This window comes from Phoca vitulina, unplaced genomic scaffold, assembly GCF_004348235.1.
Source record: "Phoca vitulina isolate PV1807 unplaced genomic scaffold, GSC_HSeal_1.0 scaffold2, whole genome shotgun sequence".
NCBI lineage: Eukaryota > Metazoa > Chordata > Mammalia > Carnivora > Phocidae > Phoca > Phoca vitulina.
The window spans coordinates 24,687,188-24,699,554 of NW_022589705.1; the positions used below are offsets into that span (position 1 = coordinate 24,687,188).

The 12,367-nt window shown below is 37.5% G+C and overlaps 1 protein-coding gene and 1 pseudogene across 2 annotated transcripts in view; one reads left to right on the forward strand and one right to left on the reverse strand.

Moving 5' to 3' along the window:
* DIPK1A (divergent protein kinase domain 1A) overlaps window positions 1-12,367 on the forward strand; it is a 124,903-nt gene that overhangs the window by 17,038 nt on the left and 95,498 nt on the right. The window lies entirely within an intron of this gene.
* LOC116644234 lies at window positions 4,951-6,966 on the reverse strand (annotated as a pseudogene).

A 12,367-nucleotide genomic window follows, 5' to 3' on the forward strand; every position in this document is an offset into this window, starting at 1 on the left:
GGACTCTCAAGATTCTGTGATCGGTAACAACTAGATCCTCTTTTCTCATACTCCATTAATTCCTTATAATCGGGATACATGTAAGCTTGCTTCATATTTGAAATGTAGCTTTTTTGTGCCTTTTTTCCCCCAGGGAGTTTCTCACTGCCTTTCTTCTTCTTTTTCTTCTTCTTCTTCCTCCTCCCCTTCTTCTACTTCTTCGGGCAAAATATATCTTTGTCATGGCCTCACTTCTTCTCTACTCTCAGTTGTATTTATTCTGTGGAATTCCCCTTTGTACCCAAATGCTTTTCTAGGCTACCACACAGCTGTCTTCCAAGGATTTCCATCCACTCTTGTGGGTTGGAATCACTGTTCTCAGGAACCTGTGTCTCCCACAGGATCCACTTCCACTATCCTGATTTATTCCATCATTTTACTGGAATATGTCCTGAAATGAGTTCTTTAAAAGGATACGTGGGAAATAAACTTTGAGTCCTGTCTAAAACTATCTATATGGTACCTTCATACTGATTTGTGTTGAGTTTGGTGTAGCATTCGGGGCTGAAAATAATTTCCTTCAGAAAATGTGAAGACATGGTTCCCTTGTCTCCTAACGTCCTCTATTGCTGACAAGAAGCCATTTGTCAGTCATTTCTGGGTGACCTGTGTTTCCTGTTCAGGGTCTCCTTTTTATACTTGTTTTGGAATTCTATGAGGAAATGTATAGACGTGGATCTTTTATCAGTTAGTTGTATTGAGCACTCACTGAGCCCTTTCAGTCTTAAGACTTGGGTCTTTCTTCAGCTCTGGGTAATTCTACTATTTCTTAAATAGTTTTCCCCTCTCTTTTTTTTCTGTTTTTGGATCGGCTCTTTATGTCTCTTATAGTCTCTCTATTATTTCTGTATTTTTATCCATATGCTCTCATTCTGTACTTCTCCATTTGGCTTTCCAGATCATCGGTTGATTTGCTTTCCTTTTCTATCACCCTTTAAATTCTAAGAACTTTTAATTTAAAGAGTTCTTCCAAGTTCTTTGTTCCTTTTTTGTGGTTTCCTATTCCTATTTTATATGGGTGCAATACTCTCTTGAATCTTTTGATTATAGTAGTTTTCCTTAAATGTTGTCTTATGTCTCTTAATTATATTTGTTCTCCCCAGGGTTCTTTTTTCTATTATTTTTTCTATGTGTTTTTCTTAGTTGTTTCTCGTGCTGATTGTTTTCCCCATGTGCCTGGTAGTCCCTGGTTGTCTATTCGTATTTTACTTACTTACTTAATTAATTAATTAATTTTTGTTAAGATTTTATTTATTTATTTGTCAGAGAGAGAGAGCACAAGCAGGCAGATAGGCAGGCAGAGGCAGAGGGAGAAGCAGGCTCTCCGCTGAGCAGGGAGCCCAGTGCGGGGCTCGATCCCAGGACCCTGGGATCACGACCTGAGCCGAAGGCAGACGCTTAACCAACTGAGCCACCTAGGCACCCCTGTCTATTCATAGTTTAGAAATAAGGACTGAGGAACTGGTGTGGATTTTCTATGCCATTTTAAAAGCTGGTCTCTTTCCCCCCCCAGACCCATCACCTGTGTGGATGGCTGACTGAGCCCTCTGTGTAGAGCGAGATGCCTTGGCTGGCCTGCTTGCTCTAGGCCTATGCTCGGACTCTGCCTTTGTGCTAGAGGAGTGCTCTACTGTGGGTAAACTGTACTCCCACTAGATGCCTTGGCTTTCCCCAGGTCATTTGTTCTTTCAGCTATCGGGCTTTTGGACCGAGAGTTAATGCCAGGCTGCCTGTGATCTGTGTGGGAGTGGGGGAAGCAGATGGGGATGCCAACCAGCGCAGTTCCAAGTACAGACCTTCAATTATTCCCACTGTCTTCAGCCCCACTTTTCCCTTCTCTCCTCCCTTGTACCTGCTGGCCTGGAGCCCAGAGCCATCAGGTGTCCCTGGGCAGATTGGCTGTCTAGATTCCTTCTAGCATTCCAACAAGCATTTTGGCTTCCAGCTCCTCTTAGCTCGCCTTGTGACTGTGTCTTTCTCTGCCTGTCTCATCCATCACCACAATTCCATCTGCTTTTTGAATTCTAGAAATTTGTTGTATCCTTCATCCACTGGTGAACCCCTTAACTTCTCTTTCCTTTTGCTATTATAGGTTTATTGCCTCTTTTGTCTCCCTTATTTGAGTGTGGTTTTGTAAGCTTTGGGTAGTAAGCACACATCCTCAACCTACCATCTTGAACTAAAAGTCCTGATATGAATTTTAAACTATCTCTCTTACGAATATTTACCTAACCTGTTTATCTTCATGGCTGCAGTGTCTATTTAAGCATTGCATAATTTATAAATTATTTCAGTAAAGTAAGGCAAGAGAATGAGAGTAAATAACTTCAGAGGGATAAAGATCTAATGGCACAATTTTTCAGAAAGTCTTGTATAATAGCAACAGTTTATTTTGGAAAAAAATGAGAGAAAACTGCTCAATTAAAGATTAGAGTCTTAAAATTAACATCAGTTTTGAAAAATAGCCTGATTTCTATAGGCTGTTGTCAACAAAGATATTACCTGCTCTCTATCAGGTAAGCACTGAACTTGTAGCAGTGACTTAATAGATCTCTGCTCTCAGAATTCACGTGTTGCTTTGGGGAGTTTCAGGAGTTGTTTTGGCACTGATGGATAAGTAATAAATGAATTTTAAAAATAAGCAACAAAAACATTGGGCAGGTATGTGCACAATGCAAATAAGAAAATAGGTGACCTGCTAATGAGTGTCAGGACATCTCTTTGGCCAGTTGGTTGGAGAACCTTGCTGTGGAAGGGATGGTTATCTGAGATCTGACTAAAGCGCAGGGGACAGCCCGGCAAAAACTGGGATCTTGGCATTACCATCAGACAGCATATCCTTTCCACTTTACTCAGTGCTTCCTACCCTTTGGTTTTGATCGTACTTCTGTCCTATAAAGATTTTTATATTAATGTAATGAATTGCTTAAACATTTCATAGCTTTTAAATAGCACTTGGGTGAAATAAAAGACTCATGAGATAATTTATTCCCCTAGGACGGAGGAGGGATAAACAAGCCTTTTTATACTGTGATAGCAGAGTGGTTTGGTAAATATAAGGCCTTAATTATTATGCTTTAAGCAACAACTTAATTTGCTTCAGGCTAATTCTTAGCCTGTAAGTGGGGTTCGTCCTTTGATATATCATGTTGCTATTTTTGTGCTTGTCATTTTGCTCTCGCAGTTTCTCTCATCAAAAAGCATTTACTGCTCACTTCCATGGAATCCCTGTGCTGGTGTTGATATGGTGGGCTACAGATGCACATTAACTTTTATCTTTAAATTGGGTACACTTTTCAAGGAGTATGGGGCATAGATGGTTTGAGGGAGCCAATTTGTAGATCTTTAAATTCCCCATGTACTTTTCCTAACATTGTTCTGCCTAAGAATATGTTTATGATGGAGGTGCAGGGTCTGCCCCCCGCTTCTCGTTCACTGTTGCCCTTCTCACACTATTAAGAAAGAAAGGCATACTGCTCTATCTCAGATCTCACAAAGGTCCTTGGATATAAAAACACCAGGGCGCCAAAGGGCAAAATTGAAAAGATTGGTGTCTGTGTGAAGATAGTGGATGACTAAGTGACACTATCTCACGTAATGATAGATAAAAGTTCCTTTTGCAATTCAAGTAGTTTCCTTTTTTTTTTTGCTCTCACAAAACTGAGTGAAGAACCTAATTGATTTGTTTGCTGATTAACTAATATACTATTAAGTATATTTTTGGTGGTATATGACTGTTATCTTTTTTTTAACGTTGTTTAAAAATTTTAGAAGAATTGAGAGACAATTGCTCTAACAAGATTTCCATTCTCCTCTTCTCATTTATGTGAAACAGGTTTCTCACCATTTAATTTTATGAAAACTAGAAGTAGGGATAGAATTAGTGCCGAACACTATTTCATCCTGACGATAAATAATAGTCACTGCATGGAAATGTGAACTAATTGAAGAAGAAAAACCTCACCCATCTCTTTTCTAATTTTTTAACTTTATTTTTTAATGAGTTCAGGATTATATATATACAGTATGCCATGTTATAATACCTTTGTGGCTCTATGATAAAAATAACTCAGGGACATATGGAATTCAAGCTAATTTGCGTAACTGTCACAAGAAAAAAAGCTTTGAATGTATTTCTGAAATAAGTATTTTCATTTAATTGCAGAATCTCAAAACAGCATTAGATGTTGGCCTTGTTTTATTTTTTTTTTGTTTTAAAAAAGTTTATTTAAACACTAAGCTAGCTAAAAACACTTTTTGAAAGGTTGAAACACAATTGATATAGAAAATGCTTTCCCTCTAATCTCAATTTAACATAAATGGAAGAGGTGAGGGGGAAAGGTAGACAATTTCTTCAGCAGCATACATGGCTAAATCCATCAACCACCTTAAACTGGAATGTCCATTACTGATCCCATTAAAAAGTATTGAGCAAATATCCAAAGTTACCCACTTCATAAACCAGAAGACAACAATTTTAGGGTTACGATAAGTAAAATATTTTTGAAACACTTCAAAAACTTTATCATTAAACTAGAGGAATCATCTCTTACTTGTAAAAAAGAAAGGTATAAGAGAAAGTAAAAGACATTTAAACTAAACTGATTTTTAATCCTCTTTGAACAAAAGAAATGAAAAATAATGGTTAATTAGCTAAGCTTTGTGCTCTAACCAAACTAATTAATTACGGTGATTTTAAATGGCAACAGCCCACCTGACTGGGTAGTTGGACAGTTTTGTTTTTTTTTTTTAAGATTTTATTTATTTATTAGACAGAGAGAGATACAGCTAGAGAAGGAACACAAGCAGGGGGAGTGGGAGAGGGAGAAGCAGGCCTCCCGCCGAGCAGGGAGCCCGACGCGGGGCTCGATCCCAGGACCCTGGGATCATGACCTGAGCCGAAGGCAGACGCTTAACGACTGAGCCACCCAGGCGCCCCGGGGTAGTTGGACAGTTTTGAATGCTTTTGCAATGATTTTTCTTAAAATGCAGACACTAAATGATCCGGTCATACAATGTTCATCTTATGCATTCTGCATCTTTTTGCCAATCCTGTAGCTAAGGATCTTGTTCCAATCAATCTTAGTTGTGTAATTGGCAACTGTCAAGGTAAAACTTTGAAAGTAGTGTTTGACGCCTTCTGATAATTCTCAGTGGTAGCAGTCTGGTATTCATTTTCTGCAGCTTCTACAATCTTTATCAATTTTTTTGCAGTTTGTACTTCATTAGATGCTGTTAGGGAATCTTGTATATCTTTATGACTCACTAACTGAACATTACTATCTTCATAATAATGAACCTGAATTTTCAAGATGCCAACCACTTGAGTGGTTGAAAAAGTGATTGGAAACTTCCACTCTGACCTCCAATGACCGTTCCAAAATTTTTTGCTTGGAACTGATGGCTTTCTATGCATACAATAATGGTTTTCTGTCCATCTATTTTTTTTTTTTTACCATATGACAATGCAAACCCCATTTGATAATGTTCTTTTTTTTAATTTTTAAAAAATTAAAAAAAATTTTTATTATTATGTTATGTTAATCACCATACATTACATCATTAGTTTTTGATGTAGTGTTCCATGATTCGTTGTTTGCGTATAACACCCAGTACTCCATGCAATATGTGCCCTCTTTAATACCCATCACCAGGCTAACCCATCCCCCCACTCCCTCCCGTCTAGAACCCTCAGTTTGTTTCTCAGAGTCCATAGTCTCTCATGGTTCGTCTCCCCCTCTGATTCCCCCCCTTCATTCTTCCCTTCCTGCTATCTTCTTCTTCTTCTTCTTCTTTTTTAACATATAATGTATTATTTGTTTCAGAGGTACAGGTCTGTGATTCAACAGTCTTACACAATTCACAGCGCTCACCATAGCACATACCCTCCCCAGTGTCTTTTATATATGCTCACAGAGCAGTTTTTACTGAAGTTCTCCATGTTTCAACTGCATTTTCTGCTTCATATGGTCTTGGATCAGTTGCTTCCTTTCTTAAGTGATCAAATTTGAAACAGATTCTGTTTGGGGGATCCAAAAACTCTCCATTTCCCAAGTCGCCATGTTCTGTTATGAATATCTGATCTTCATAACCTTCTATTTTACTGGAGTAAACTGGTCCAAGTTATACTGTACAAATGCATGAGCTGCTCATTCCCTAAGAAGATTATCATTATTAAGCGGTAACTGAACATCATTAAACACCTCATTAAATTCTCCAGGAGGGGCATGAATAATGAATTTTGCTGTTCTCTGTGCGCCCTCTCCTCATTAGACAACTGCTCCTCCAGATCTGCCATTTTCCTTCTGGCAACAAACCGGGCATTGGTGACTTGGTGGCAGGAGCCACCTGACTTCCCCTCCCCCATCTCTTTAATACGGTTTTATTATGTTTAAGAATCTTTAAAATCAAAATTTGCAGTATATTTATATTTTAATTGATTGGTTAGTAATAATTGTAAAGAAAATGCAAACCAGAAGAAATTGTTTTAACACTTGAAGTCTTTTATTACAGAAAATAAAGAGAAATTTAGTTTTAATTTATAGACAGATTTTTTTTGAGGAAAAATGTAACACTGTCCAGTAAAAGACTTTCAAACAGAAAATACATTACATTAGAAATAATTTGTGTTGGAGGAATCACCTTTTCTCGAGCCTTTGTCAAAGCTTACTGTACAGCTTCATTAATCAAGACAGTGCGGTACTAGTGGAGGGACAGACACAGATCATTGGAGTAGCGTAGGGTTCCCAGGAATAGAGCCACATAAATATGCCTAATTAATTTTTGAAAAAGAACCCAAAAGCAATTCAAAAGGAGGAGGAATTGCTTTTTAATGAGTGGTGCTGAAGCAATTAGACATCCATTGGCAAAAAAAAAAAAAAAAAGAACCTTTACCTAAATCTTATATAAAAATGAACTCAAAATATATCATAGACATAAATGGAAAACATAAAACTAGAAAACTTCTGGAAAAAAAGTGAAGAAAATATATGGGGCCTACAACTAGGCAAAAAGTTCTTAGACTTGACACCAAAAACATGATCCATAAAAGGAAAAATTGATAAATTTTATCTCATCAAAATTAAGATCGTCTACTCTGCAAGTGATCTTGTTAAGAGGATGCAAAGACAAGCTACGGATGGAGAAAAAAATGTTTGCAAGCCACATATCTGACAAAGAACTAGTATCTAGAATATATAAAGAACTCTCAAAACTGTAAAAGACAATCAATCCAATTAGAAAATGGGAAAAAGACATGCACAGACATTTCACTGAAGAGGATATAGAGGTGGGAAATAAGCACGTGAAAAGATATTCAACCTCATTAGCCATTAGGGAAATGCAAATTAAAATTACAATGAGATATCACTGGAAGAGCTAAAATAAAAAATACTGACAACACCAAATGTTGGCAAGGATGCAGAGAAGCTGAATCATTTATACATTGATGGTGGAAATATAAAATGATACAACCACTCTGGAAGACAATTTGGCAGTTTCTTAAAAAACTAACCATGCAACTACTATATAACCCAGCAATTAAACCCTTGGGCTTTTATCCCAGAGAAATGAAGACTTATTGCTGTGGACTGAATTGTGCCCTCCCCCCCAATTCATATGTTGAAGCCCTAACCCCCCCAATGTGTGGTATTTGGAGATGTGGCCTTTAGGAGATAATTAGAGTTAGATGAGGTCACAAGGCAGGGCCCTCATGATAGGATGATAAGAACGATACATTTAAGGTGACATAACAGCTTTATTTTAAAATACCGATATTTACAATATGTTAGAAGTTACTCCTTTGCAACTACTTAAACTTACGGTGAAAAATTTTAGATGTCAATTTAAGAATGTGTGAGGGGATGTATGGTTTTCAAAATTTTCTTGGGGTTCTGCAAATAAAACTTGATTTCAATAATATATTACCCCTATTGATGAAGGGACTACGTTCCAAAATTATATTTTAGAAGAAATCAAAATCTGGGGCTCCTGGGTGGCACAGTCTGTTAAGTATCTGACTCTTGATTTCGGTTCAGATTGTGATCTCAGGGTCATGGGATGGAGCCCTGTGTTGGGCTCCAGGCTCAGTGTGGAGTCTGCTTGAGATTCTTTCTCCCTCTCCCTCTGCCCCTCCTACTCATGCTCTCTCTCTCTCTCAAATAAATAAATCTTAAAAAAAAAAAAAAAAGTCAAAATCGTAATTGCCAGAGGTAGTTGAAATAAATATTAAAAAACCTGGGAGCTGCCAGTTAAGGGTAGGATTAAAAAGGAAGTAGTGTTGTACTGTGTTTAGATGCTGTCATTGGCCTTTAATGCCTATTTTTTGAATAGTACAGGTGAGTTCAGTTGCTGTGTTCTAAACAGGCAAGAGAAAAAAGGAAAGGGAGGCAGAGGAAGGTTGTGTTTTTAGCAGACTATGTTCGGGAGGGCAGAGGGACAGGGGATATTCATCATCCTAAAAGGACTACATCATCCTAAAAGGACTAAAAGGACTACTACCATTAGATGATGCATGATTTCAGACTTCCCCTTTCTACCTCCCAAAAAGAAAATCTCTTTATGTTTGATGACGTCCCAGTCTTAAGTAGGGGGTTAAACTTTCCATTTCAGCATTAGCTAACTTAATATATACCAGTACTTTGGGCTTAGCTAATGTTATAGTGTAAATTAACTGCAGTCATTTGATATATATAAATTAATCTGATCATTTCCTAGTTAATAGAGGGGTGGAATGTGAAGGAAAGGGATATCATGGAATACAAGCGGGTGTTTGGGAAGGTAGGGAAGCAGAGTTATGCTTTGAAAGCTGCAAATAGAAGCAGAAAGTGAGGGGCGCCTGGGTGGCTCAGTTGGTTAAGCGACTGCCTTTGGCTCAGGTCATGATCCTGGAGTCCTGGGATCGAGTCCCACGTCGGGCTCCCTGCTCAGCAGGGAGTCTGCTTCTCCCTCTGACCCTCTTCCCTCTCGTGCTCTCATTCTCTCTCACTCGAATAAATAAATAAAATCTTTAAAAAAAAAAAAATAGAAGCAGAAAGTGAGGTATTTTGGTCTTGCTAATGGATTGCTTAACATGATTTATGAATATTTTGGTTAATATTTTAAAATACTGCTGACTGCTTTATTAAGGAATTTATATCTCTGAGGATTAATTAACCTAAAATAGATCCCATTAAATCAGATTAATATAAAAGTGGCCCATAGCTAGATCTGTCAAATAAATTTGAAAGTCATTATGTTATGTAGACTTCCCTCCCCAAAGGTGATAGAAATTAACCATACAAAATGATAGTATTGGGTTATAGATGTCTTATATAGCAAGTGTTTTTATTGAAGTGATTTTGAACTTAAAGAAAAGTGGAAAGAATTCTAATGTTATAAGATATTAAGATGAGTAATATGCTTTAGCATTTCAAACCGTGATTTGCCTTGTATCAAGCTCCTTTGTCTTTCTTAGCCTTATTTTTTTCATTTACTGGTGAGATGATAATGATGGTTGATAGGACAGTTCTTTCTTACCTCCCTAGTAACAGTATTTTCAGTAATAAAAGAGGAATGCTTTAGCTTCCTCATAAAATGTTATGATATCCAAAAATGAATAAACTTTTGAATGGCTTTTAAAAAGCATATTATGGCCATCTACATTGTGTGCTTGCCTATTTTTTGAAGTCAGATTAGTGACATGGCCAATTTCTCCCTTCAACCTGTCTATTTCTCTTGGCATATGTTTATGACTACCTTGAAGAAATCAATGTATTTTTTCTTACTGAGAGCTGGTACTATATCCATTACATAAAGATTTCTCAAAATTGATAGACCAGTTATTTTTAAATTCTGTCATATTGAATATAGAAAATGTCATGTTGTATGATGATAAATGCTTTAACAAACTACAAAGTCGCAAAAAATTTCTTTTTCATTTTCAATTTTAAAATGGCACATTTATGTTACCTAATGTGAAAAAGTTTCTTCTGATATTTTTGTAGAACTTCAAATAAGAAAACAGTTTACATTTTTACTTGAGGCAAGGGCATAGACAGAATAACATAATGGAGATATAGATCGATGCTATCTGCATGTGCTAAAGAGAGCTGCACGGTCTTCCTGTATGTATAAACACTTTCAAGAGGCAAGTAATAAATGTATGTCTAGGGACGTGAAGGGATGCCCTTCATCTAAGTGGGTGGGTATAGCTTAGATTCTCACATCAGGCCGCCTCCATAGGGAAGTGGTACGGATTACAGCATCATCGGGAGGCTGCTTCACCTAGTCTAGGTGTGGGAGAGGTGAAAGTAAGGAGTAGCCCTAGTTCATGATTTAAGATTATGATTCTGTATGAGAAACTCTAACACTCATTAAGTATGCAGTCCTATAATATTGGCAAGTATGTTTTTACCTCTATTATAAAGAATGGCATTTAAGGTTAAATAATCTTCATGTTGAATAGTTCAAAAATAAACTTTGAAATTCCTTATAAATGAAGAATGATGGAACCACCCTCAGGTCAAGGTGTGATTTTTAACCCTGAGATGGACCTTTGACACAAACTGACAGTTACTTTTTAAATTTAGGGTTTTCCAAAGAAGAATGAGGGAAAGTGCTTATTTCTTCTTAGGTGCCATATCTGCAGCTTGGGAAGGCATCTGCTAAGTGATACTTTTCTGAACAGAGAGGTATCTGATTAGAGATTAGAAGCTAAGTACAGATCAATAGTCCAGTCAATCATGTTTCTTTTGCCAACCTAAACTTTATTAAAGCTTTACTAGCATCCATATTAAATAATCAATACTTGTCAGCATAACTTTTGAAAATAATATTCTCTAGAGGAAGATTTGAAGAAAAGCAGACACCTACACACAATCAAGAACCTTCTCACTGATCTTCATTTTTGACAAAATTGCTTAATCTCTCCCTGCTTCTTCCATTGTGGCTTAAGTAGGAACACTCACTCTGACTTGTCTCATTTGAGACCAGTCTGCTCAGACTTCTGCCAAGTTTTCCATGTAGTCAGTTGTTAAAAAGCTGTCAAACAACAAACAATCCTAAAACTTGTGTGGAACCACAAAAGACTCCAAATAGCCAAAGCTATGACAAAGAAAAGCAAAGCTGGTGGCATCACAATTCCAGACTTAAAGTTATATTACAAAGCGGTAGTGCTCAGAACAGTATGGTACTGGCACAAAAATAGACACATAGATCAATGGAACAGAATAGAAAACCCAGAAATAAGCCCACAATTATAAGGTCACCTTAATCTTCAACAAAGTAAATCTTTAAAAAAATAAACTAAGGTGGCTCAGTGGGCTAAACTTCTGACTCTTGGTTTCGGTCATCATCTCATGGGTCGTGAGATCGAGCCTTGTGTCAGTCTCCCCATTCAGCAGGGAGTCTGCTTAAGATTCTCTCCCTCTGCCCCTGCCCCCACTTGCGTGTGCTTGCATGCATGCACTCTCTCTCTCTCTCAAATAAGTAAATCTTTAAAAAAATAAACTCTTGGGACTACATCAAAATAAAAAGCTTCTGCATGGCAAAGGAAACAATCAACAAAACTAAAAGGCAACCTGTGAAATGGGGAAGATATTTGCAAATGACATATCTGATAAAGGGTTAGTATCCAAAGTATATAAAGAACTTATAAAACTCAACACCCAGAAAACAAATAATCGAATTTAAAAATGGACAGAAGACATGAACAGACATTTCTTCAAAGAAGGCATTCAGATGGCCAACAGACCCATGAAAAAATGTTCATTATCACTAATCAGGGAAATGCAGATCAAAACTACAAGGTGATATCACCTCACACCTGTCAGGATGGGTAAAATCAACAACACAAGAAACAACAGGTGTTGGTGAAGATGTGGAAAAAAGGAAGACTTTTGCACTTGGGGAATGCAAATTGGTGCAGCCACAGTGGAAAACAGTATGGAGGTTTCTCAAAAAGTTAAAAATTGAACTACCCTATGATCCAGCAGTTTCCTTACTGGGTATTTACCCCCAAAATACATAAACAGTAATTCAAAGGGATACATGCTCTGCTATGTTTATAGCAGTATTATTTATAATATCCAAAATATGGAAGCAGCCCAAGTGTCCATGGATGATGAATGAATAAAGAAGATGTGCCATACAGGGGCGCCTGGGTGGCTCAGTCGTTAAGTGTCTGCCTTCGGCTCAGGTCATGATCCCAGGGTCCTGGGATCGAGCCCCGCATCGGGCTCCCTGCTCTGTGGGAAGCCTGCTTCTCCCTCTCCTGCTCCCCCTGCTTGTGTTCCCTCTCTCGCTGTCTCTCTCTGTCAAATAAATAAATAAAATCTTTAAAAAAAAAAAA